Below are 25,353 nucleotides of genomic sequence, written 5' to 3'. Positions count from 1 at the left end.
ACGTTTCTCATCCTTAAGAAGACCTAGGTGACTTAGGGTTAGGTATGAATCAATGATAGTAAATCACCCATTTTTCTACTTAAGAAATCCCTTCAACTGATTGGTTGGATGTACCTACATAGGGATTCTCAATATAGATTTTTCCTTATCATCTAGATTTGCAAAATAATCCTTAAGTCAACTCAAAGATAGTTTAGATAGAAGTTTGTGCCATAGCAAATAACTATGTCCAAAATTGTCTACTTGACATTTGAAGTGTTTGGTGCTTGGCATCCATAGTGTACCCAGTATTGTACCTTAGCCTTTGAATGAATTAGCATCCACTATCAGTTGACACTTAAATGAATTAGCATCTAATATCTTCTTAAAACTTTAGTGACTCGACACTTACTAGTTACTTGGCACATACTATATAACTCTTCATTTGACATACACTATCTAACAACTTATACTTGGTATAAATTACTTGTTCGACATGAACTAAGTAAATAACTTAAGTGTATTGTCACTCATATGTCAAAACCAATCTAAGATTAACAAAATATATTAACAAGATAGCTTGCTATCTGATCTAAATGTCATATCTATTTGATTGATGAATAGGATTTGAGATATTTTTTATAAAAAAAAATCTAGAGTAAAGGTTGAGTTATGAATAGGAAGTTACAAATGGACATTTGATTAGTTATACTTTGACAAGAAAAAGTGATTGTTAAAATCATATTGATAGAGGAGAAGATAGTGATGTTCAAATTTTGTTAGTGCCAGCGAATATGGTGTTGGAATTATGATATATTTTTCATCAGTCACAACACTTATTTGATTGTGAATGTTTACTGAGCTACTCACCTAATCTACAGTTGATATCGAGCATTCCTTTGGAAACTGACCATATGGGAAGTTCAGCAGTATTTACCGAGTTCACATTAGTTACCAAGAAGAATAGTATTCTCCAAGCAGTTAGTGATTATCGAGCTTCGCAGTGTTTACCAAGCAGACAATGCTCATCGAGTCATAAAAAATCTCAGTGTTTATTGAGTAAACAAGGTAAATGAAGGAATTAGTGTTTATCGAGTAAAACAAGGTATATGGAGTCAGTGTTTACCGAGTAAACAAGGTAAATTAAGGAATCAATGTTTACCAAGTAAACAAGGGAATCGGTATTTACCAAGTAAAGAAGGTTATCAATGGATTTAGTTTCTACCAAGTAACACAACATTCACCGAGTCACCAATGGTTACCAAGTTTTGAGCTACTTAGAATGATTAGTATGGACTGTACCTCTACTCTTATCGAGTGCATGATGATGCAGAGTATTGAAGTGGATGCCGAGTATTAGAAGGTTACCGAGCCAGTTTGTGGAACCCAAGTTTTCTACCACCTAGTCGACTCAGTAATGTTTGTTCACTTGTGTTTTGGCTGACCTTGCTAGTGTAAATATTGGAATGGTATATATCATTTGAAACAATGAGATGCTAAAAAGAATCATCGTTGGTTGTGGTGTGTTGCAATATCTTGAGAAGAAGGAAAGTGAATTACCAACAAAACAGAGGAATATAGCAAGGTCAACATTCGTACAGAAAAGCTATATCCATCACATCAGGTGATCAAAGCACAAATAATCTTATTCACAAATAGTTGTAACCGGATTCACTACTTCATCCTAATAGGTGAATCAGTTTGCTAAATCCTTTAACAAGGTAGACTTAACAATCTTTTTTAAATCTCCTAACAGAGTGCATACTTCGTTGTATGTTTGTAAATCCTTTAACAAGGTGGATCTAGCAATCCTACTTTCTCCTAACAGGGAAGATCATCAAAAGTGATCATTGTAAGTCTTAACCAACTAACTTTATACTATAGTATTGAAGTTTTTTGGGTATCATCCCCACCCCAGTTTTACTTTCTAATTGGAAGGTTTTTGGGTCACCAAATCTGTGTGTTCATGTGTTAGAGATATTTATCTTTTCATACATACAGTAGATTAGATGGATGAATAGTAAAATATTATTATGCAGAAATTGAATTAAAGTTTTAGAGTTACTGATTCACCCCTCCCCTCTCAGTAACCTTGTTAGTCTTGATTATTTCCAACAATTGGTATTAGAGCATTGTGGCTCTCAGGATAAAAGTTTGATAGCTTAGGAAAAGATCAAGGACAATGGAGATATTCAGATTTGACAAATCTATTGAGAATGAAAAGCTAGATCTGGAAATGGCCATGACTCAACTCAAAGAAGCAAAAGAACATCTTTCTCAATCCTTGAAAAGAAGGAAGGAACTTGCAAGACAAATGAATGGTTATTAGTATATTGAAGAAAGGATTGAAGATCTTTTACCATCATGCAGTTCAAATGAAGATAATGAAGCAATCAAGAAAATCCTAGCAAAGAATGGTTCTCTGCAGGAAGAGGTAAGAAAACTCAGAAGAGAACAAGAAATCCAATCCATCAGGCTATGTGAAGTTTTGGAATAGAGAAACAAAGAAAATGAAGACTTAGAGGTAAGAGATAATATATCCCTTTAGAATGAAGATCTTATAGGACAACTATCTAATGCAAATGAAGAAATTATGAATCTAAGACCTGAGAATGAAAGTTTGAGAAATGATTTAATCACTAAAAGACAAATCAATGCAAGTTTGCAAAGTGATCTGAGATCTGAAGGAGAAATCAATGAAAGTTTGAAAAATGACTTAAATATTGAAAAACAAGTTAATGAAAGGATGATAAAAGCTCAAGTAAATATGGATCAATTTAATTTGCAAAATGAGTAGAATATTCATAGAGAAAAAGGCAAAGCAGGCCTTGGATACAATGAAGAAGGTGAATCTTCCAAACAGGATACCCAAAAGAATTAAAGACCTACTTGCAATCACTGTGGAAAGTTAGGTCATACATCCAACAAATGTTAGAGCAATGGTAAAATAAAATTCAATGGTAAATGCTACAATTGTAATCAACATGGTCACAAAGCAAATGAATGCAAGGAAAAACCAAAGTTTGAGGGCAAATGTCACAAATGCAAGAAACAAGGTCACAAGGCATCTGAATGTAGATCAAAATCATTCAATCTAGTAGAACAAGTTATCAAAGCATTATTTGGTTGGGACTACAATACTTGGTGTAGATGTCACTATTGTGGAGAATATGGACACATTGGAATAAATTGTGCAAGGCATCACCTAAGGAAGAAAGATACTACTATAAGATGTTATACATGTACTGAACTTGGTCATATATCCAAGAATTTCATGAATACAAGAATAATTGAAGATGAAAAGAAAGCTAGAGCTGACAACATTCAAAAGAAGATGAGACAACAGTGGATTCCAAAATCTATCGAGCCAAAAAATTCAAATAATGGCTATGTCACTCAAGAAGTGGGTGACTCCACCATTTCTAATTAGACTTATCAAAAAATCAAGGACTGCATCTTCAAGCAATATCCTAAGTAGTTCCAGAATATAGAAGTGCAAAAGAAAAATTAGTATTTCAGATATTAGACATATTTCACTATGATGCATCTACCAAGCAAGGTTGAGTTTAGACTTAATCGAGCTAGGTCAGTAATGTGAAAGGTTTTTGTTTGTTTACCGAGTTGCAAGGTTTACTGAGTGAGTTAGTGACTATCTAACAAACCCTAGGTCATCTCAGCTACCTTCACACTTGAGCATTAATGGCAAATTTTTTTTTTCATCAAAAAGGCAGAATTTGATCTCATTTTTCACCGTGAATTTAGAATATACAGAGCAAAGAAATTTCTAGGAGTGTGAAAGAGATTTCAAGTGATTTGAAGATTTTCTAGTGAATAATTTTTTTAATGAAATCATTCACTCACCAAGCAGCAATGGCATCTGTTAGCACCAATAGTAGCAAGGCAAAAAGAGGTTCTGAAATGCTTGTGAAGGTAGCAAAATGAAAAGCACCCAGCTTCAAACTCGTTCCTGCCATAGCTGAATCACTCAACCCACATGGAGCCCAATCGAAGATTCCACCAAAGGTACTACTTATAAATGACATTCGTACTCATTTCAAATGAACTATTCAAGAAATAGTGACACTAGACATGGATAATGCCCTAGTCGAGTTGTGTGTGAACGAAACCCTAAAACTCAAGCACAAACATTTGGAAACCAAAGGTTTGACCCATATCCCACATATGCCAAGGAAATTTCAAATGAAATGGATAAGATACATTTTAAGCTATGTGCATAATGGATAGTTGTGGTTAGAGCAACCCTTCTTGATAACAAAGAAGATGATTCATAAGATCATAGGTTTGCCAATGTTAAGCAAATAAAAAACAACTAAAACCCTAAGTCAGGATGAACTTCAGAGGTTAACCCTAGCCGAATGGGATGGCAGAGGATTGAAACCTAACAATGTATCTGATGCAAAGTTAAGGTTCATAATCTATTTGATTTCATATAAGATGTATAGTTCCAGCAAATTGAATAGCATGCCCTGTGAGGCTATAGATTTAGCTTATAAGGTTGTCAAGGAAAACATAGAGTTTGACCTAGCAGATGTGCTGCTCAAACAACTTAATAAAAACATGGACAGTATAAGAACCTCTAAAACCAACTCCTATAAATTTGATTCTTTGTTAATTTGTTTATTTTTCTTTGTACAAAAGTTTTTCCCTTCAAAAGGTATAGTAGTATGGAGGAAAGACATTCCAGTTTTATATCAAATAAACGAATTTGTAGCAGAAATGGGCAAAGATTTTGATAGTATTATGGACAATTGTTTTGAAGACTTCAAGGAGAGGATGAATAATAGGTTTAGGATTCCTCCTAAGCTTTTCGAGGATTACAGAGATGATGTATGTTTCATGGTGGACTATGACATGGTATACATCTAGGCAGTCAAACCTCGAGTTGCATGGGTAAAACCTCTTCCTTATGAGGTAAATATTGATGAAGCCAAAGACATAATAGAGGCATTGGTAAATGAGCTAGTAGACCCAAGGAAACCAATTTTTAGAACCTATGAAGAAGCTAAGGCCAAAATTGAGCTTAAAATCAAGCTACCACAGGCCATAAGCAAGGGCAAGAGGAAAATAGCAAAATTGAAAACTTCTATCGATTCTCTTATGCTCACTAAGGGAAAAGGTGAAGATGAAGAAGGTGAAGGAGGAGGAGGAGGAGAAGAAGAAGAAGGTGAAGAAGAAGAATCTATAGAGGAATAGCCAAAGAAGAGAGGTAAGGTAGTCATTACCAAACCCAAAAAGAAGCCTACTGCAGTATTCACCAAAAGAACCATGAAAGGTAAGCAGGAACCTATACTAGTTAGGCTTGCACCCACATTCGAGCAAAGGCTCAAACAATTGGAGGAAGGAGTTGGCATCACAAATTTCAAAGCATTAAAATTTGAAGCTAGAATTGATGTGGAGAAAATGCAGATTGAGGAACTAGTACTCAGCAAGATGGGTAAATGGAAATACTCCCCAGACTAGATTGCCCCTCAAATCTCAAAAGAAATACTAGAGAGATTGCAACTAAGATGGGAGTTAGCCATCCAAATGGTAAAAGATATTTATGAGCAATCTCTAAGGAATCTCCAATCAAGTCTCACTGGAGTAGAAGTAAAAGCTGAAATGAAAAACCATGAAGGTAAAAGATGATCGGATTCCACACTTGTTTGATTTTGATCAAAGACATTGAACATGTTGTAAATGATGCTACAAACATGTGGAAAAATATCTATCATCTACATAAGCCCAATGAAGATCCAATAGAAATCAAAGATGATGATAGCAGCAATGATGATGAGCTTGATAACACTCCATTTGTCACAGTCTCACTAGGAGAGCTGCATGCACTGATGGAAGATAAAGAGGAAGAAGACAAGGAAGAAGAAGCTAAAGAGGTAGATAAGGAGGAAGGAAATTCAGTGAAAATTGCAGCAGCAGTTATTGCATCACTTCCTCACTCTCCACCTAAAACTGTAGCATCATCAAGGTTGGAGTCAGCTTTAGCAGGTTTGGTCAGATCTACATCAGATATATCATCAGTACCTACCACATCTCAGCTCTAGGTATCATCAATGGAAGTGTCTACCACTTCATCTACCAAGCTGCATTCCTTTTCTTCAGTTACCAAACAAGCCTTCTCTACTCCATCATCACCAACCAAAATAATAGTAAGTTCTACAATTTTTTCAATTCCAATTTGTTCTACAATTTTGTCAGCAATATCTGTATCTACTTCAAACCTAGTTAGTTTAGATACTACATCAGCGAGTGTATCACCATTTGCGGCAAGCACTTCAGTTTTTGACTTGGCATATACTCCTATTGGCACTCCACCCTCAAGTATCCTAGTTTTTGCTGCTAGTCCTTCCATCTCTACCATTGTGTTTATTCCCAAGGTCAAACAAATCATCACAGAAGTCAAACAAAAGAAACCATTAAGACTTATGATCATTGGAAAGGAAATTCTTGAAAATATTGACCTAGATGCTGAGATAGTAATTCTAAAGATTGACTATGAAAATGCTACCATTGAAGAAATGAGGTATGCTAGTCAACTAATTGAGATGAAGGCTATGTAGAGGTAGCTAAGGTCTGAAAGGGATAAGGAACATAAAATAATTGAGAATGCTCAGAATATAATTACAGAGGCTATAGGTGTTGATGTAGATTCTACTCAACACATTTTGATCCAGTTAGAAGAGGCAATCAATAAATTCAATGAGGATACCTCTGGTCAAGAAAATTTGATGGAGAAAGCAGAAAATAAATTTGATAATAAGGTGCTTGAGCACATTTCTCAACATATAGCAATGAAATAGGTTGAATTAACCTCAGTTTTGGCTAATATTGAAAATTCTTTTAATAATGTAACATCTCTTTTTGAGCTTTGTGATGTTGCTGAGTATAATAAGGAGATAAAAGAGCAATTAAATAAGATAGATGAGGATTTGAAGGCAAGAACACAAAATCTAAAGCTTGACCCCAGTTCAACCTCATCTCATCACCTCAGGATAAAATTTTTGTCAGAAAAACAAGCAAAATTGCTGAGAGAAGAGTTAAGGATCAGATCTACATTGATAGATATTCAAAATATGATCCTTCCCATCATGGACACAATGGAAAAGCACATTTCACTAAAAAACATTGATCCATGACAATAATTTCTCCATTGCAGACCATGTGATTGAACTCTCTGCAGAAGTTCAAATTGCTCTATCTACATGCAGAATCTTGCAAGAGAATTGGGATAAGACTCTAGAACTCATTCTTCAGGTACGTTCAGAGTTTATCTCACATTTTGGTTTTTCTATGTAAATACATTCTTTTATTTTATTTTTTTTGGCATTATTGTCAAAAAGGGGGAGAAAGAGATACTCAGATAGAGTTATTGGTGAGATAAATGTAAAAAAAGGGACAAAGAGATATTGTAAATAAAAGTCATATAACTCAAGTAAATAGCTTGTGTATATTGTATGGGGGAGTCATATGTAAGGAAGCCATGAATATTCAGCAAAATTAGTTGTCAATATGTCAGATATTGTATATAAGTGTTGGCTCATAAGTGTTTTTGTCACTAATGCCAAAGGGGGAGATTGTTGGAATTATGATATATTTGTCATCAGTCACAACACTTATTCGATTGTGAATGTTTACTGAGCTACTCACCTAATCTAAAGTTGATACCAAGCATTCCTTTGGAAACTGAGCATATGGGAAGTTCAACAGTATTTACCGAGTTCACATTAGTTACCAAGAAAAACAATGTTCTCCAAGCAGTTAGTGATTACCGAGCTTTGTAGTGTTTACCAAGAAAATAGTGCTCATCGAGTCATCAAAAATCCTAGTTTTTACCAAGTAAACAAGGTAAATGAAGGAATTAGTGTTTATTGAGTAAACAAGGTAAATGAAGGAATCAGTGTTTACTGAGTAAAACAAGGTAAATGAAGGAGTCAGTGTTTACCGAGTAAACAAGGTAAATGAAGGAATCAGTGTTTACCAAGTAAACAAGGGAATCAGTATTTACCAAGTAAAGAAGGTTATCAATGGATTCAGTTTCTACTAAGTGACACAACATTCATCGAGTCACCAATGGTTACCGAGTTCTGAGCTACTTGGAATGATTAGTATGGACCATGCCTCTACTATTATCGAGTGCATGATGATGCAGAGTATTGAAGTTGATGCTGAGTATCAGAAGGTCACCGAGTCAGTTTGTGGAACCCAAGTTTTCTACCACCTGGCCGACTCAATAATGTTTGTTCACTTGTATTTTGGCCAACCTTGCCAGTGTAAATATTGGAATGGTATATATCATTTGAAACAATGAGATGCTAAAAAGAATCATCATTGGTTGTGGTGTGTTGCAAAATTTTGAGAAGAAGGAAAGCGAATTACCAGCAGAACAGAGGAATACAACAAGGTCAAAATTGGTATAGAAAAGCTATATCCATCACATCAGGTGATCAGAGCACAAAGAATCTTATCTGCAAATAGTTGTAACCAGATTCACTACTTCATCCTAACAGGTGAATTAGTTTGCTAAATCCTTAAACAAGGTAGACTTAACAATATTTTGTAAATCTCCTAATAGAGTGCATACTTCATTGTATGTTTGTAAATCCTTTAACAAGGTGGATCTAGCAATCCTACTTGCTCCTAACAGGGCAGATCATTAGAAGTGATCATTGTAAGTCTTAACCAGCTAACTTTATACTGCAGTATTGAAGTTTTGTGGATATCATCCCCACCCCAGTTTTACTTTCTAATTTCAAGGTTTCTGGGTCACCAAATCTGTGTGTTCATGTGTTAGAGATATTTATCTTTTCATGCATACAGTAGATTAGATGGATGAATAGTAAAATATTATTATGTAGAAATTGAATTAAAGTTTTAGAGTTACTAATTCACCCCTCCCCTCTCAGTAACCTTGTTAGTCTTTATTATTTCCAACATATAGATCACTTATGTAGGCTTAACCAAGCAATAGAGTAAAAGGCCAAGGAATTTTGATGTACATGCCTAGTGATGCTAGTGTTAATTGATCCACACTAGGTGCTGAGAAATTTAGTGTTGAATGAGAATTAGTATCAACTGAGTGACAATGTTTTCTCAAAGAAAGAAGTTCTATAGTGATGGAGCAATTCAGTGATGACTGAATGTCAAAACTTAGTATTGGACAAGGAATGACATTTAAATTCTTTGTGAGAAAACATAATTTCTAGCCTACTAAAAATATAAGAGAAGTAACTAAGAGGGGAGTAATGAATCAGTTACTACAAAAATGAATCCTAGATCCCTTTAATATCAATACAAATCAAGACTCTGATTAAACTATATTCAATTGTAACTTAGCAAACACACATGCTCTTGGTTTACACTAGTAAATGTTATAACTCAACAAATACTAAGAATTAACTTTAACTTGGAAATAACTAAATAATGTGATTAACCTTAAGTTTAACTTAGTTGCATACACATAAAAGTAATAGCATAAACAAAAGTGACACTAAGATTTAACATGGAATCCTAATTTGGAAAAAACCACCAATTGCAACTAATTACTAATTTTCACTCTTCTGAAGTGAGCCCTATTAGGAGCCAACCTTGTTAAAGGTTACCAAACACAATATTAAGTGTGACCCTATTAAAAGATATGATCACCCTATTAGGAGTGCCCTTGTTAGAGGTCTTTAAGACACTTCAAATAGAAATGCCACCTTGTTAGAGGATTTACAAATAGTTGTTAAGCAAACTTTGTTAAGAGATTTAGATCACTATTATAATGGTTAGAGAGTAACAATGAAATGACCTAATTTTTTATGCAACTAAATTGTTTATTATAGATCTCAATTTTTTCTTATATACTTGATCCTTCCTGATCGAACGTGTCTTTGCAACTCAACAAGGATATTCTTCTTATCCTTCTAATTCGCTTCCTCTAAGAATGTCTTCAAATTTTATTTTTTACATTTCAAAAATTCAATTCTCAACTTGACCTTATATTTATATCTTACAGATTGTTAAGTCAGCTTGAATAAAACTTAGAATACTTAATATTCATCTCCTCAATCAGCTAGAACCAACAACTAAATCAATTGAACTCAATATGCCAAAAAAAAAAATCCTTCATTAGTCGACCCTGCTTAGTAGACACTAATTGAGAAATGATTTTCTTTTGTTAACCAAGTGAACTTGATTAACACAACATATTCAAAAATTTCCTTTGGTGACTGAGTGAACTTAGTTAACACTTGTTCCATCCATCATTTTCTTCATTAATTGAGTGATCTTGGTTAACACTCAACTTCTGTAAACTTTCCTTTGACAACCGAGTGAACTTGGTAGACACTGTCTTCTAAACTTGGAAAACTTTGGAATGCTTGGAAGACTAAAGAAACTATCTTCATTTCTTGTGACCTCAACATACACTGACTAGTAATGATATGAAATTTTGTGTAACATCAAAGACAATACAAAATTAATCAATTGTTTTCAACAATCTCCCTCTTTGGCATTGATGGAAACACAACATGTAATACACAATGCAATTTTTGGACAAAGATTAAAGTAAGGAACATATCCTTAGTTTCATTCTAATTCTCATCCATAAGAAATCCCTCTATTAGTGTGAACTCCCTCTACCTTCAGTTTCTCCCTCTATTAGCAAAACTTTTCCTTCAACATCTTCTGATAGCAACCTTTCCTTTTTTGATATTAGATCAAGTTCTCCCTTTTTGATATCTCTAGAAGTAATAAAATTATTGTGAAATATATACTCTCCCTCTTTATAAATTTTTTGTGAGATATGATAACAAACTTCTCCCTCTTTGACATCTCATGCCAAAGACAATATTCTATGAATATCAATGTACCCTACATATTGATTCATTTGCAGTATGTCTTGTCAATACTATATCAACTATATGATCTTCAACATGCTCTAGTTGATGCATCACTAAAATAAATTTAGTGAGATTTAGATAGGGGAATGATCTCTAACTTACCTCTTAGATACAAAAATGCATCCTTAGGTAATGGCTTAGTGAATATGTTTGCAATTTTTTCTTTAGTATTCACATATTCCAATCTTACCTCTTTATCTTGTACCAAATCTCTCAAAAAATGATATTTTATAGCAATGTGTTTTGTTTTGGTATGCACCATAGGATTTTTTGATATATTAATTGCACTAATGTTATCATAGAAGATAACCACTAGATCCTTGATCTCTACCTTCATACCTTCCAATATTTGCTTGAACCAAACAACATTGGAACAATTAACTACTATTGCCACATATTATGTTCTACTATGGACTAAGAAATACATTTCTATTTCTTTCTTGTCCAAGACACTAGTCTTTTACCAAGAAAGAATGCTCCACCACTAGTGCTCTTTCTATCATCAATACTTCTTGTTTAATTAGCATCTATGAATGCTTTCAAATCCAAATTGCCTTCATTTTTGTACCATAATCCATAGTCCTTAGTACCTTTCAAATAACTCATTATTCTCTTGATTTCCATGATGTGATTTTCTTTGGGATTTTCTGAAAATCTTCCTACCATACCAACTACTAATGCAATATCAAGCATTGTGTGTACTACATACTACAATTTTCCAATCATTGATCTATATGGGGTTTGATCTACCACTTTGGAATCATCATTTTTGGAAAGCTTATGTCTAGTAGACATAGGTGTTCCAATTAGTCTTGAATCATCCATTCTAAAATTCTTTAGTATCTCCTCGATATATTTGGATTGAGTAATATAGATGCCACCTTTCTTCTATTGGATCTACAATCTAACAAAGAATTTAATCTATTGAAACATGGAAATCTCAATTTTTTTACTCATCTCTTCTAAAAATGCCTTGCATAAGTCATCATTTCCTATAAATAAAGTGTCATCCACAAAAAAATTTGCCAACACAATCTTCTTGTCTGGTCCTTCTTTGATATATAGGTTGTTGGTATCATTTGTTCTTTTAAAACCAAAATTTATCAAGTAGTTATGAAGTCTTTCATACCAAGCTATGGGACCTTGCTTGAGACCATACAATGCTTTTATAATTTTTAGACCATATCTCTTTTGCTAGGATCTACAAAACCTTCAAGTTATTCTATGTAGACTTTCTCATCAAGAATGTAGATTTTACATCCATTTTATAAAATTTAAATCCTTTGTGTGTTGCATATGCTAGTAAAGTTAAAACATCTTCTAATCTTGCAACAGGAGAAAAAGTGTTACCATAATCAATACCTTCTTCTTGAGAATAACCTTTACAAACTAACATAGCTTTGTTTCTTGAATATTTTCCATCTTTATTTAGCTTATTTATAAAACCCACTTTGTGCTAATTACCTTTTTATCCTTGGGTCTAGCAACAAGAGTCCAAGTCCTATTCCTCTCTATCTATTCTATTTCTTCATTCATAGCCTCAATCCAAATTTCATTGTCTAAAGCATCTTTAACATTTCTAGGTTCAAATTTACCAAGCAAATATGTACCTTAAAAAAATTTTCTTGTCATTGTTCCATTTGACTTGTCTCCAGTGATCTGATCAAGTGCATGGTGCCTTCTGACATATCTTGCTAATATAGGTACTTTAGATTTAGAACATATTACACTCACCTTTTCATGATCTTCTATGTCAAACTCATCTCCATTGTTAGTGATTTAGGTCTGTCTGACTCAGTTTTCTCTAGAACTAGCTTGGTAGCTTCTAATTGTGACTCAGGTTGCACTGGTTGCAACTCAGTAGCTTTTGGAGATTTTGGGGAGTTAAGAGCTGAGGCCTTCTAATGTCTACATAGATTTTGAAATGTATTAGGTTAAAGTTGGCTTGAATAAAACTTAGAATACTTAATATTCATCTCCTTAGTTGGCTCGAACCAACAATTAAATCAATTGAACTCTTCGTTAGTCAACCCTACTTGGTAGCCACTAACCTAGAAATAATTTTCTTGTATTAACCTAGTGAACTCAACTAACACTGCATATTCACAAAGTTTCTTTAGTAACTAAGTGAACTCAATTAACATTGGTTCCATCCAACATTTTCTTCATTAATCGAGTGAACTCGATTAACACTCAACTTCTATAAAATTTTCTTTGACAACTGAATGAACTAGGTAGACATTGTATTTTAAACTTGAAAAACTCGAGAATGCTTAGCAGACACAACAAACTATCTTAATCACCTAAGTGACTTGACATTAGAGATTTTTTTAGTGGCTATTATTCACCAATTGGCTAATATGTCCCGATTGGGCTATAGAAATTGGCTAAAAAAAACATCGTATACTAGTTGATCGGTTTTCCTAGATTTTATACAATAATCATATAGTGGTCAGAATGTTTGCAACTATTATTACATAATTACAATTTGGTAGTCGGGTTCTTCACCCATATTTCTCTTTAATGTTTACTCTTATTTGCCACGAAATTAATTGAGTGTCTCTTTCGATGATCATCATTTGCCAAATTCCCATTTTCCTATGTGAATTTTTTTCTATGAGTGACACCGTACTCCACAGACAACTTACCTTGATATGTGTCAACATTCTGATGACTACCTCAACAATTCTTCTTCCTTCAAGAATTTTGGCCGAAATTAAACCTCAGCCATTGATCTTGGATCATCAAATAGTCTTACCTCTCAAATAATACATGTAACATAATTACATTTGAAAACATAATTCGCCATCAATATTAATAATTTTATTAAAAACAAAAATTATAATCGCCATTATTTTATAAAAATTGTCTAAACTATTAAAAAATTTGCCACCAAATATCCATCAATTGATGCATAATTCGCCAACACTATTAATTGTTTTCACCCAAATGACATGTGATTTGCCACAATTTTATAAATTTTGGGATGGGGGGGTTCCTTAAAGTTATCCATGCTTGACATACACTGACTATTAATGATATGAAATTTTGTGTAACATTAAAGACAATGCACAATTAATCAAATTTTTTCAACATAGCCAACTAATTTGATTTCTTGGGATATGGAAAACATGTTGAAGATAAGGATTGATGAGTTGGATCATTTAATTCCAGGAGAGGATAAGGTAAATGATCTCAGAGATAAATTTAAGGAGAATTTTGTTAAAAAGAAGGGATAAAAAATTACAAGTATATACATTTTATCTAATGGATCAAATCATGAACCCTAAGATCTATGGTGCTCATTAATTAGAAAAAGATCAAAAATATCTATTTAAGTAGGTACAGAGGTGAACTTTCAATATGTGTGCATAGAAGAGAAGAGAGCAAAGAATTTGTGTACATTTAAAAGAGTTCCTAAGATTTGGAGCTATTACTAATGTTATTGACTTGCAAATCTAAGTAAGAGATTTTATTGAGTTGAGAAGAAGTGAAAGGTGATATCTTGAAGATTTTCCAAGAGAATCTCAAATTGAAATGACAATGGAGGCCATACAGTGAATTATTATGAGGAGCTAAATAGAGATCTCAGCATGCAAAATGAGTATTACTAAATAGAATAATTATGTTGATAATTTCTAACCATTGTAAAGAGTATTTTAAATCCTTTAATCAAGGTTGATCTAATAGTCATAAGGACCTAAAAGTCTATGTAAATCCTTTAATTGGTTCACATTCTAATAAAAAATTTTAAAGTCCTCTAACAAGGCCACTCCTAATAGAGTGATTAAATCCTTTAAGAAGGCCACATTTAATAGTTGTATCATAAGCTTTAATAGGGTTGGCTCCTAAAAGGGCTCACTTTAGAAGAGTGAAAATCGGTGACATGTTATTGTTGGGTTTCCCAATTTGGGCTATTGTGATGCTTTATTGTATTAATTTTACATTATGCAAGTATATTATTTTAAAGGACACAAGACAACCAATTAATATTGAAAATAGTTTACTATAGAGGCCAAGGAATGGAATAATAAGATCTAAAATTGTTTAAGTGTTTGTTCGATTGGAAAATTTGGACGTTGGATAATTGATTCACCCCCCCTGCTAGTTATTCTAAATATTCTAACAATTGGTATTAGATAATTGGTGCTTATAAAGAAGAGTTTTAAGGTACTCAAAGATAAAGATTATCATAACAATGCATATGTGGACATAAAAATAGTCCCTTTGAATGCCCAACAACTAAAAGAAAAACATAATTAGTCAATTTTGGAGATTATTTCAGCCCTAAGCTATGTTGAGTTTGATGACCTAAAGGAATTAAAGAATTCAAAGGAAATGTGGCATAAACTGAAGCCCATTTACAGAAGAGATGATAATGTCTTGAGAGCCAAATCAGAAAGCTTGAGAGGTAAATTTGATGAGATGAAAATGAATTAAGGTGAGAACATAGTACAATAGTGTACAAGAATCAAAGAAGTTTTCAATTGTATTCAAGGAGCTAATGGAAATATAGAAGATTAAACAATAATAAACAAGATATTGAGAACTCTACTTCTTATTTATGCTATTAGGGTCTCTGCAATACAAGAACTAAGATGTACACCAGGTAATAACCTAACTCTTGAAGGTGTAATTGGTAGGTTCACTTCTTTTGAGATGTCAAATTTTCATAATTACTATATTGCCACTATTGAATCTCCTTTTAAATCACTATTCACTCTTAGCAAGAAAGGAAAAGAAAAATGTGAAAAATGACCATGAAACTTTTGATGATGAAATTGATGAACTTGAGGAAATGATAGCTAGGGGATTTGGAAGAGGCAAAGGAAAATATAAATGTAAATTTCATATTAAAAAAAAAAATTCATGCAAAAAGGTTTTTCATATTGTTGCAAGGTGTTTTGAAAGAGAAGACAAGGATGAGATCAGGTAGAAATGAAGAAGGGATTATCGAGTTTTCAAGAAGAACAAGGACTACAAGGGCAAAGGTAAGAAATCCTATTATATTGCTAAACAAGAAACTGATAACGAGCTTGAATGTAATGATGGAGTAGTCTAGGTTTCTATGAAAGAAGATTTTGATGAAGATGAGAAAACTACTTTAATTTCTTATGTGAACATAAGTGATAGATGGATAATTGAAAGTAGTTGTTCTAATCACATGACTCATGATAGAGGTAAATTTGAGGACATTGGACGATACAAAGGTGGTTGTGTAAAATTTGATAATGATGTTCCATATCTTGCAAAAGGTAAAGGGACAATTAAACTAACTAATAAAATTAAGTGTGACAATACTTACTAGGTTGAAGGACTAACTATAAATTTTTGAGTGTTTTATGGTTAAACAAATCAAGTTATAGAGTTGAATTCCATCATAGAAAGGCCAAAATATTTGATGTTCATGGTAAACTGATTGGAAGTGGTCACCAAACCAGAGGTAACTTATTATACCTAGATTTATCTGATGAGACATGCTTTTTTGCACAATATGAAGATATTTGGTTATGACACAAAAAGTTATGTCATGTAAATTTTGATAATTTGGTTAGCATTAGTAAAGTAAAAAGAGTAAGAGGATTTCCTAAAATCAAGAAACTCGACAATGGTATGTGTAAATAATGCCACTTGGAAAAAATGACAAAGCCTAGTTTTAAGAGAAAAATGTATTCATATGATGACATTTTGGAACTATTTCATACTAACTTATGTGGAACTATTGGAGTTTAAAGCTACTATGGAGACAAATATTTCATTTTATTTGTTGTTGACTACTCTATGATGATGACTATGGTGTTTCTTAAAGAAAAAACTCATGTTTTTTAGTTGTTTAAGTGGTATTTGACTAGAGTTGAAAAAGAGACATGGAAGAGTCTAAAGTGTCTACAATTTGATAGATGTTGTGAATTCATTTCCAATGAGTTCAAAATATTCTACAATGATAGAGGAATCAAAAGGCATATGTTTGCACCTAGGACCCCTCCTTAGAATAGAATAACTAAAAGAAGGAATGGATCAATCATTGATTTTTCTATAACATTGATGATGGAGAAAAATGTGTCACATAAATATTGGAGAGAACATGTAAGCACAATTATTTATACTCTAAACAAGTCGTATGTCAAGAATGTTACAAATGCTACACCTTTTGAATTATTGTATGGTTATACACCTAATGTGAAATATTTCAAAGTCTTTAGAAGAAAATTTTACATACTTAAAGATAATAGGAATGGAAAACTCAATGCTAAAAGTGATGAAGGCATATTCCTAGGATATTCCACCAAGAATAAAGCTTTTGAATTCTAACAGTAAAAAGGTTGTGGAATGTGCAAATATGAAAGGTCATGAATTTGTAGAGAAAGATGAAGTTTAATATAAGATAGCCCCTAAAGATTACAGTTCATTCATATATATAAATGAAAGTTATCCAAGCACTCTACCTAAACAAGAGATCAAAGCTATGGATCCTTAGCAGACTAGGAATATCAAGTTGAAATAGTTAGTTGCCAAGCAATGGATTGTGGGTGTCAAGCAATAGATATATGATGTCGAGTCACAGACAAAGGAAGCCGAATAATAGGAAGATATGCCAAGAATGCAAAACTTGAACTAAAACCTTAACAAATAAAATATGATGAGCTTGAAATTATTTTTTAAGATGAACCCATTGATCTAGAAAATATGTAAAAAGATATCATAAACTAGAACAAATTATTGGAGATTAAAAATGTAGTGTTATGACAAGAAAGAGACTTGGAAGTGATACATGCTTACTTTGTGAGTTTGAGCCTAAATCTATTAAAAATTCTTTAGAGAATGAAGATTGGGTAAAAGCTATGAATGAAGAAATTGAATCGATTGAAAATAACAAAACATGGTCTCTAGTACCCAAACCTAAAGATTTTTTTTTATTGGAAATGGGTATTTAGAAACAAGATGAATGAGAAAGGTGAAGTTACAAGAAATAAAGCTAGATTGGTATGCACAAGAGGAAGGTTTTGACTACGAGGAAACATTTTCCATATTGGAAGGATTATTAGTAAACAAGATACTAAGAGGAGTGGAGGGGGGGAGGGGGTGTGATTCAAGATCTTAAACTTATACTTCAAAACCAAATTACTGAATTCACCATCTCACAACTTAGATCTAACAATGAAACTATAATGTTGAAATATAAATGAAATATATCACATCCATGAAAGATGTAATACATAACACAAATGATTTGGTAAACCATAAACACTTCAATGTGAAGGTAAAACTAGGGTGAGGATGAATCCCACACATATTCATTGTTGCAACAATAAAGTTAACATGTCAAGGTTACAATATGTTATCATAATCTATGAACTACCCTATGAGGGGTCTTCCCTATTAAAAACTTCAAGGCTATTACGTCCTACCATGTTAAAAGATTTCACACTTATAACTAACTAATGACTTGGTTAGGAGGTTTACATAGAACCATTAGGATCACATTGTTAAGAGATTTTCCTTGATTCAAAATTTATTTAGTATCTAACACTTAGTTTTTTCTGCAAGATGATTTTGGATCTCATCTATAAAATCTCTAATGTGATCTCTCAATCTGATATCCCCTTTCAATCATTCATTGATTCAATTTCTCTTGTCTAAACTAATTCTAGAATTAGCCTTCCTTAGTCTATTCTATCCTTTGTTCACTTATTCTCATCACACACACACTTACTTACTTTCATACCCATACATTGATTATAGGGTTAAAACCCTCCTTAAATATATGTTCTATGAAAGTTCTAGATCTTAATCAATGATTTACAATTCATCATCTTTTTTTGTTTCTATCTGATTTTCTAATTGGTTAAATTGAATTCCCTAGGGTCATTACCTTCTATGATGATGTGTAATCTCGGTCTTAACTATCTCTATAAATATTAAATATCATAAGTAAGTTGGCCAAAATAGTTTAAATATTTGTTCGTGCAATTACAAACTTCTATGACAAAACTGAACTACTCACCATTTGAATGCGTTGACACTCGGTCATTGTTCACATTTATACTAGCACTTAGCTTCTATATGCATATGCTTCTCTATTTTCTTTGAAAATATTGTCTTCATGGTTTACTTGGTCTCTATTAATAAAACTTAGCTCATGTATGTGCTTCATCTCAATTGTGGTGCTTGGCAATCACTGACTTTCTTGACATGTTATGAAAAATAAACAAGTCCTTCATTATGCTTGGCCTTTACTAGATGACTCAGTCATAATGATGATCATTCATCCTTACCTAGTAAATGACTAAGTGTTTGGACACTAATAGACAAGATAGGCTTATAGATCAACATTTCCCCTCTAGTCAGAATAGGAGTAAGAACTTTGGTTGCATAGTCTACTTATAAAGGATTCAAGGTATATCAAATGGATGTCAAATCTACATTTTTGAATGGAGAGAGAGAGAGAGAGAGAGAGAGAGAGAGAGTATTTTATGATACATTCAAAAGAGTGTGTGTATATATATACAGAGAGAGAGTCAAAAAAAAAATTTATGTAATTAATTTTGTATTTTAATTGGATTTATTTAATTCATTTTTTTACAATTAAACACACATGCAATACATTCAAAAAAGTATATAATATACATATAGATAGAGAGAGAGATAGATAGTCAAAAAGTTAAATTTTACAATTAATTTTGTATTTTAATTTAATTTCTTTAACGATATTTATTTTTATAATTAAACTCATACGTATAATTTTTACATAGAGAAGATCACACAAATTCAAGTGAATGTGTTGTTTTTGTGTGTAGTGGGAACATTATTTGACATTATTTGACAAGCCTTGCAATGGAAGTAGAGTGGCTTGATAATGGGTACATTCTAAGTTTAGAAGAATATTTAGAAAATGGTGCACCAAGTTTAGGGTATCGTGTAACCATGTTGTAACCTACATTAACATTAGATGCCCTTCTTTCAGATGACATCCTTCTAGAAATGGACTACCTTTCAAGGTTTAATGAACTCTTATGTTTACCCCTTAGACTAAAAGGAGACACTTGAACCTTTAAGGTATGGAATGTTATTATATTCAAAATATTAAATGCGTATGTATGATAAAAAGTGTACATGTAAAATAAATAAAATTAATTATATGTCCAAATGAATTTAATTCTAACTCAATTGATTGGTTTTGAAGGCTAAGGAAAATCATGGAGAATTAGTTTTAGGCATAACATGTTACATGAAAGACCATTCGAGATCTAATGAAGAAGAACCATTGGATTACCTTAAAGATCTCCTTGAAAAAAGACTCAAAGAATTAGATTGGGAGTATTTGAAACCCAAAAATGTTCCAACTATAAGAAAGGACCATGCTTATAATATTGAAAGAAGTTACCTACTTGTTTATAAGGAGAGAGATGACTTTACCAATTCTAATAAAGAAATAAAAGATCTAGTCATTGAAATCCTATTCAAGCCTATTCTAATATAGTATCTAATATTGAATACATAACTTCTCATCCTATTTTAAATAATTTATGACTTTATATAATAAGTTTCTCAATATTTTTCTTAAATTATATTTAGTTATCTATATTGTTATAAAATAATTTTTTTAGCTTAGATATTTCATAAGATTGTAATTTTTCAAAAGGTAAATTGTACAAATTTTATTATTTAAGAATTTACTCACTCCTTAGTGGATGAAAAATAATATGTACCTCCTCAATAGATTTATTTTTAGCTTATGAACATGCCTTTTACCCATATTTTCAAACCACATGTGTGACATCAGATATTGTTAATACACAGAAGGCATTCACTTATCTAAAATAGACAACCTAGTTTCTAAATCAATGGATGGGAGCTAAGGATATAACATCCATGTTGATTGGAAAAATACAACCTAATAATTTTTCATTAATTTTACTAATCAACATGTTAGGTTAAAAGGTGTGTCGTCACTCACACACTAGTACATTTGAGGTCAATTTTTGACCTTTAATTTTTACCAAGGCCTTTTTTTGGCTTGTTCAAATCTTCTTCTTCTTTTTTTTATGAGCCTAATTTGGTCAATGTTTTGACCAAATCTTACTCATAAACAAAAAATAAAATAAAAAGGTAAACACAAGATTTGTTTCACAATTTGGGCTTTTTGGGCAGGAGCTAATTTGGAGGTTTATGTGCTTTGGAGGTCTGCATTTTAGGGAACTAAACTTAGAGATAGGGGAGGGCTTTTGATTCTAGGGGGGTTTCTAGTGCTTGTAGAGGGGGGAAGGCTAAAGAATTTGATAGGCCATGGGTCATTTCAGCATCATTGAGGTGAATTTCTAATGTTTTGCCCATAATCATGTCGATGCCAAAATATTCCACAAGATCTAGATTATTCTTCATATATCAAAGAGTGTGAGATTCAACTATGTTAATTGACCTTGGTAGAGAAGATGTGAATGAGCACTTTGATGGTCTATGAGTGTGAGGTTCAACTATGTTAATCCAAGTGGAGAAGACATGAATGTGTCCTTTGTAGCTAGGTCTACGAGTGACATGAGTTTGAAGACATTGTCCTTTACACATTTGTTGCACATTTCTTCATTATTCTTGTCTATTCATGTAGGTAGAGTTTTATTCTTCTTCTTTCTATAACATTAGAAATCCCATTACATGGATTTAGTTGTTTTTCAAGTGTTTCACATGATTGAGAACTTGCTCTAGTCAATACTTTATTTCTCTCCCCACACTATTACAAGTTTATACTTGGGATGCCATGTTTTTATCTATGTTTTATCATCATCATCACCAAATGCCAATTTATGGGCATATAAGGTCACAAAAGTCACAAGTAATTTTAAAGGTGTCAGTTTTGGCTAATGGGTAGGAGTATAAGATTCCTAAACCCTAGCTAAGAAGGTTCAAGGACAAAGTGAACCTATATTATCAAGACAATAAGGAAAACCTTCATCATAGTAAACCAATATGACAAAAGGTAGAGTGCATAGATCTGTTTGGCTTCCTTTTAAGTTTTATGTCAATTTAATATTGTAAGGTCATATTCTTGAGTTGGATTTTGATTTTGAAGATTGTTTGGTTATAGTGGTAGTTGATTGGGTCCTCAATGCATCCATTTAATACTTGACCAGATTACTATCTATATTTATTTTCATGTTTGCACTCTTTTATTTGTCAATTTTATCCCATTTATGCTAAGGATAGATATATACAGAGCACTTCCATACTCTTTCACTTGAATGTGTACCTACATTTGGGGCACATAACATGGTAGAAACTTATTGATTCATCACATTAGTTGATGTATTTTCTCTCTCTTTTATCTTTGAATGTTGTTACAAAATACACCAAATTTCATCTATGAAGTTAAAATTTTAACAAATTTTTACTCTTTCCTAACTTCACCCAAATTCGATATGTCTGATCATAGTTGGCTCTAGTAATCTCTAGTCTCACAAAATTGTTTCTAGTAAGGTCAATACTGATTCATCCTTATGAATTAAAATATGAGGCCTCTATGTAAGTTTTTATTACTCATATTTACACATCAACTTAGAAAGATACTTTGATTTTAGGTTACTTTTAAGAGAGACATTGAGTTTCTCATTTGATATAAGTGAGGCTCATAATCTTACTAGTTGGAACAAACCTTGTTTTATGATTCATTTTCACTTAGATTTATCTGATGATTCAGTTGATGACTATAACCATTCAATGCTAAATTTTTGCCATACTAATACACTAGAATTTCTATATTGTGCCTCTTTATATTGTGATGTATATTTTTCTCCACAATTATAATAAATTTTTTCTATCGCATCTAGTTACTTGATCACTAGACTAATTTGTAACAAATGGATATTTTATCAAATGGCTAGTTTCTTCAAGACATGTTTCCTATCTTTTCTGGTTTAAAGGAAATAATTTCAATTCAAATTCTTATCTTATAGGGTCATTATACTATTTTCTATTTGTGAATTAATTACATTCAAGTAATTTTTTCATAGGAAAAGATGTATGTGGCTCATAGTTACACTTGCTATGATTCTTAATGAAAAATCTAAGACAAGTAGAAGTTGCCAAAGAACAATGACCAAGGGATTTATTATTAAGGTTCTAGTTAGTTATTAAGTTATATTTTTCTTTTAGCTGATTGACAAAGATGAACAACAAGGAATATTTGGAAGAACATGCTTTATGCCTCATTAAGAAAGAGACACAAGAAGGTTTTAAGGCTAGGATGATAGAAGCTCAAAAGAATATATTGAATTTTCTTTTGACCTTTTAGATATTTGAATATTTCTTTGAATATCAGCATAATATTAGGTTGAATATTTCTTGATTAGATTATATTAATCTTTCTATTAATATTTTCATATTCACATTCTACAATCCACCATCAAAATGAACAAAAGAGAGAAGAAAATGATTAATCTAACTGAAATAGTTTGAAGCTATATGTAAAAGTTTGAATGAATGTTTCATGAAAAATAAAGATATGATACATGGTTTAATTGTCTATAAATAGATGGGACATAACCATGGAAGGCAGTACAACATACAAAAGTATAGACCAAATGGTTTCTTATAGAAAAGCCCTAAATACTAGGTCAATTTCACAAGTATATTTCAAGAAATGAATGGTATTTTTTAGCACCATGGCACCTCATCATTCAAGGTTTGTCATCTTACATGATATTTATTTCTAATTTTATTCAACAAGTTTTAAATTTTCATTATCATGCACTATTGTAAATCAAACTACATTGGTTTGAGTTATTATTTATTCATGAAAAAAATTCTATCATAAATTTGATTTCATGAAACTTCTTATCACGAATGTTTTCCATCATACACCATGATCTATCTATTGAAAATAGATTGATACAAGTATCAGAATGTGTTCCAATCATTTTTTTGTCACTGATGTCAAACCTACTACTTGCTGGTAAGACAATTTCTTAGATGATTTGAGTACTATCATTTGTTTGATTGATGTAGAGGATAGTGAGGTAACAATAGCACCTAGAGGAAAGGTTGAGTTCAAAGGTCAATTAATATAGTGAAATTATAGTGCATTGATTATCTACTTAGGGTTAGAAAAGATTGATACACTAATTAAGTTTAGAAGAATAAGTAAAATGAATTACGTCTGCAAAGATTAACAATCTACAGAGCAGGTGCTGAGAAAAGTTAGTGTAAGCTGAGAAAAAATTAGTTAGCACTGAGAAAAGTCAAATTTTAGTGTATGTTGAGTGATACAGTGTTAGCCAAGTAAAGTTAGTTGATGTTGAGTACTAGTAAACTTTAGTTCATGTCAAGTGAATTGATAGTGGATGTTGAAAAATGTAGTATGTGTCGAGCATCAAAAGCAAGTTAATGTAGAGTGTTAGCATTATGAGAAAGATCATGAACTTGATGAATCTAAGCTAACAAGTTTGATTTCTTGGAATGTGTGAACCATGTAGAAGATAAGCTTGATGATTTAGTGACACAAGATTCAAGATGAACCCTTTTGAAGTGAATTCAAAGAGGATTGAAGGATAAGTTTCTAGATGGGAATAAAATAAAAATATGGGTAGATTCATTGAGTCCTACCTAACCCTAAAATGGATGACAGAGGATGAAAAAAAAAAGATCTAAATTTTCTATATATAAAGATGTCATTTCAAAAATAAAGGTTTTCATGTGTGAGAACCTAAGGAAGACAAGAAATCTAGGGTATTGCTTCATTCAATGACCCATGAGAAGAGACTAATATTGGCAAGCAAAGAAAGAAGGCTTAAAGATATATATGCTCGAAGGTGGAAAATCTATTAGAGCTAAAGAGTGTGAAAGACAAGAAGAATGGAGGACTAAAATAAATTTCTGTAATCTACAAAGTGATTTGTATGTTGTTATCAAATCAAGCCTTACTATTACATTCTAGTCATTGTACTAGTCTAGGGAAAATCCTTTGGATTAAGTTGACCTAACAGTCATTTGTAAATATCTTAACTTGGTGATAGTCCAAGTGCATGATCTAAAGTCCTCTAATAAGGTTCACTCCTAATAGGGTGATTGAAATCCTCTAACTAGGTCACATTTAATAGTGTGAACTGTAACCTTTAATAGGGTTTTCCTTTCATAGAGCATCACTTGAGAAGAGTGAGAAGAAGCAGCATGTTACTATGGGTTTTTCCCAAATTAGGTTTCCATGTAAAATCATTGTGTCAAATCTGTTATTGAATCTATTATGTTTCATGGTTACATTTCTACAAAGTTGGTTTGATAGTAACCTATAAAGTTTAAGTGGGTGTATGATCTAATGGATGCATGCATGATGCATATGTTTTATGGATATGGGTTCACTAAAATGTGAAAACTATTATTTTTACATCTTGACCTTGGATAACTAATTCACCCCGCCTCTTAGTTATTCTAAAGAATTCTAAGAATTGGTATTAGAGCCATCTCCTTAAGAGGACTAGTTTGA

The 25,353-nt window shown here is 32.2% G+C and overlaps 1 pseudogene; it reads left to right on the top strand.

Moving 5' to 3' along the window:
• Nucleotides 1-20,361, top strand: part of LOC149577156 (alpha pinene synthase, chloroplastic-like) — a 126,292-nt pseudogene extending 105,931 nt beyond the window's left edge.
• The last annotated feature ends 4,992 nt before the right edge of the window (nucleotides 20,362-25,353 follow it).

This window comes from Cupressus sempervirens, chromosome 1 (assembly GCF_028749045.1).
Source record: "Cupressus sempervirens isolate cs-2001-9-10 chromosome 1, ASM2874904v1, whole genome shotgun sequence".
In the NCBI taxonomy this organism is placed as follows: Eukaryota; Viridiplantae; Streptophyta; class Pinopsida; order Cupressales; family Cupressaceae; genus Cupressus; species Cupressus sempervirens.
Note: the sequence above shows the minus strand (reverse complement) of the source record. Positions and strands in the feature narration are given on the sequence as shown.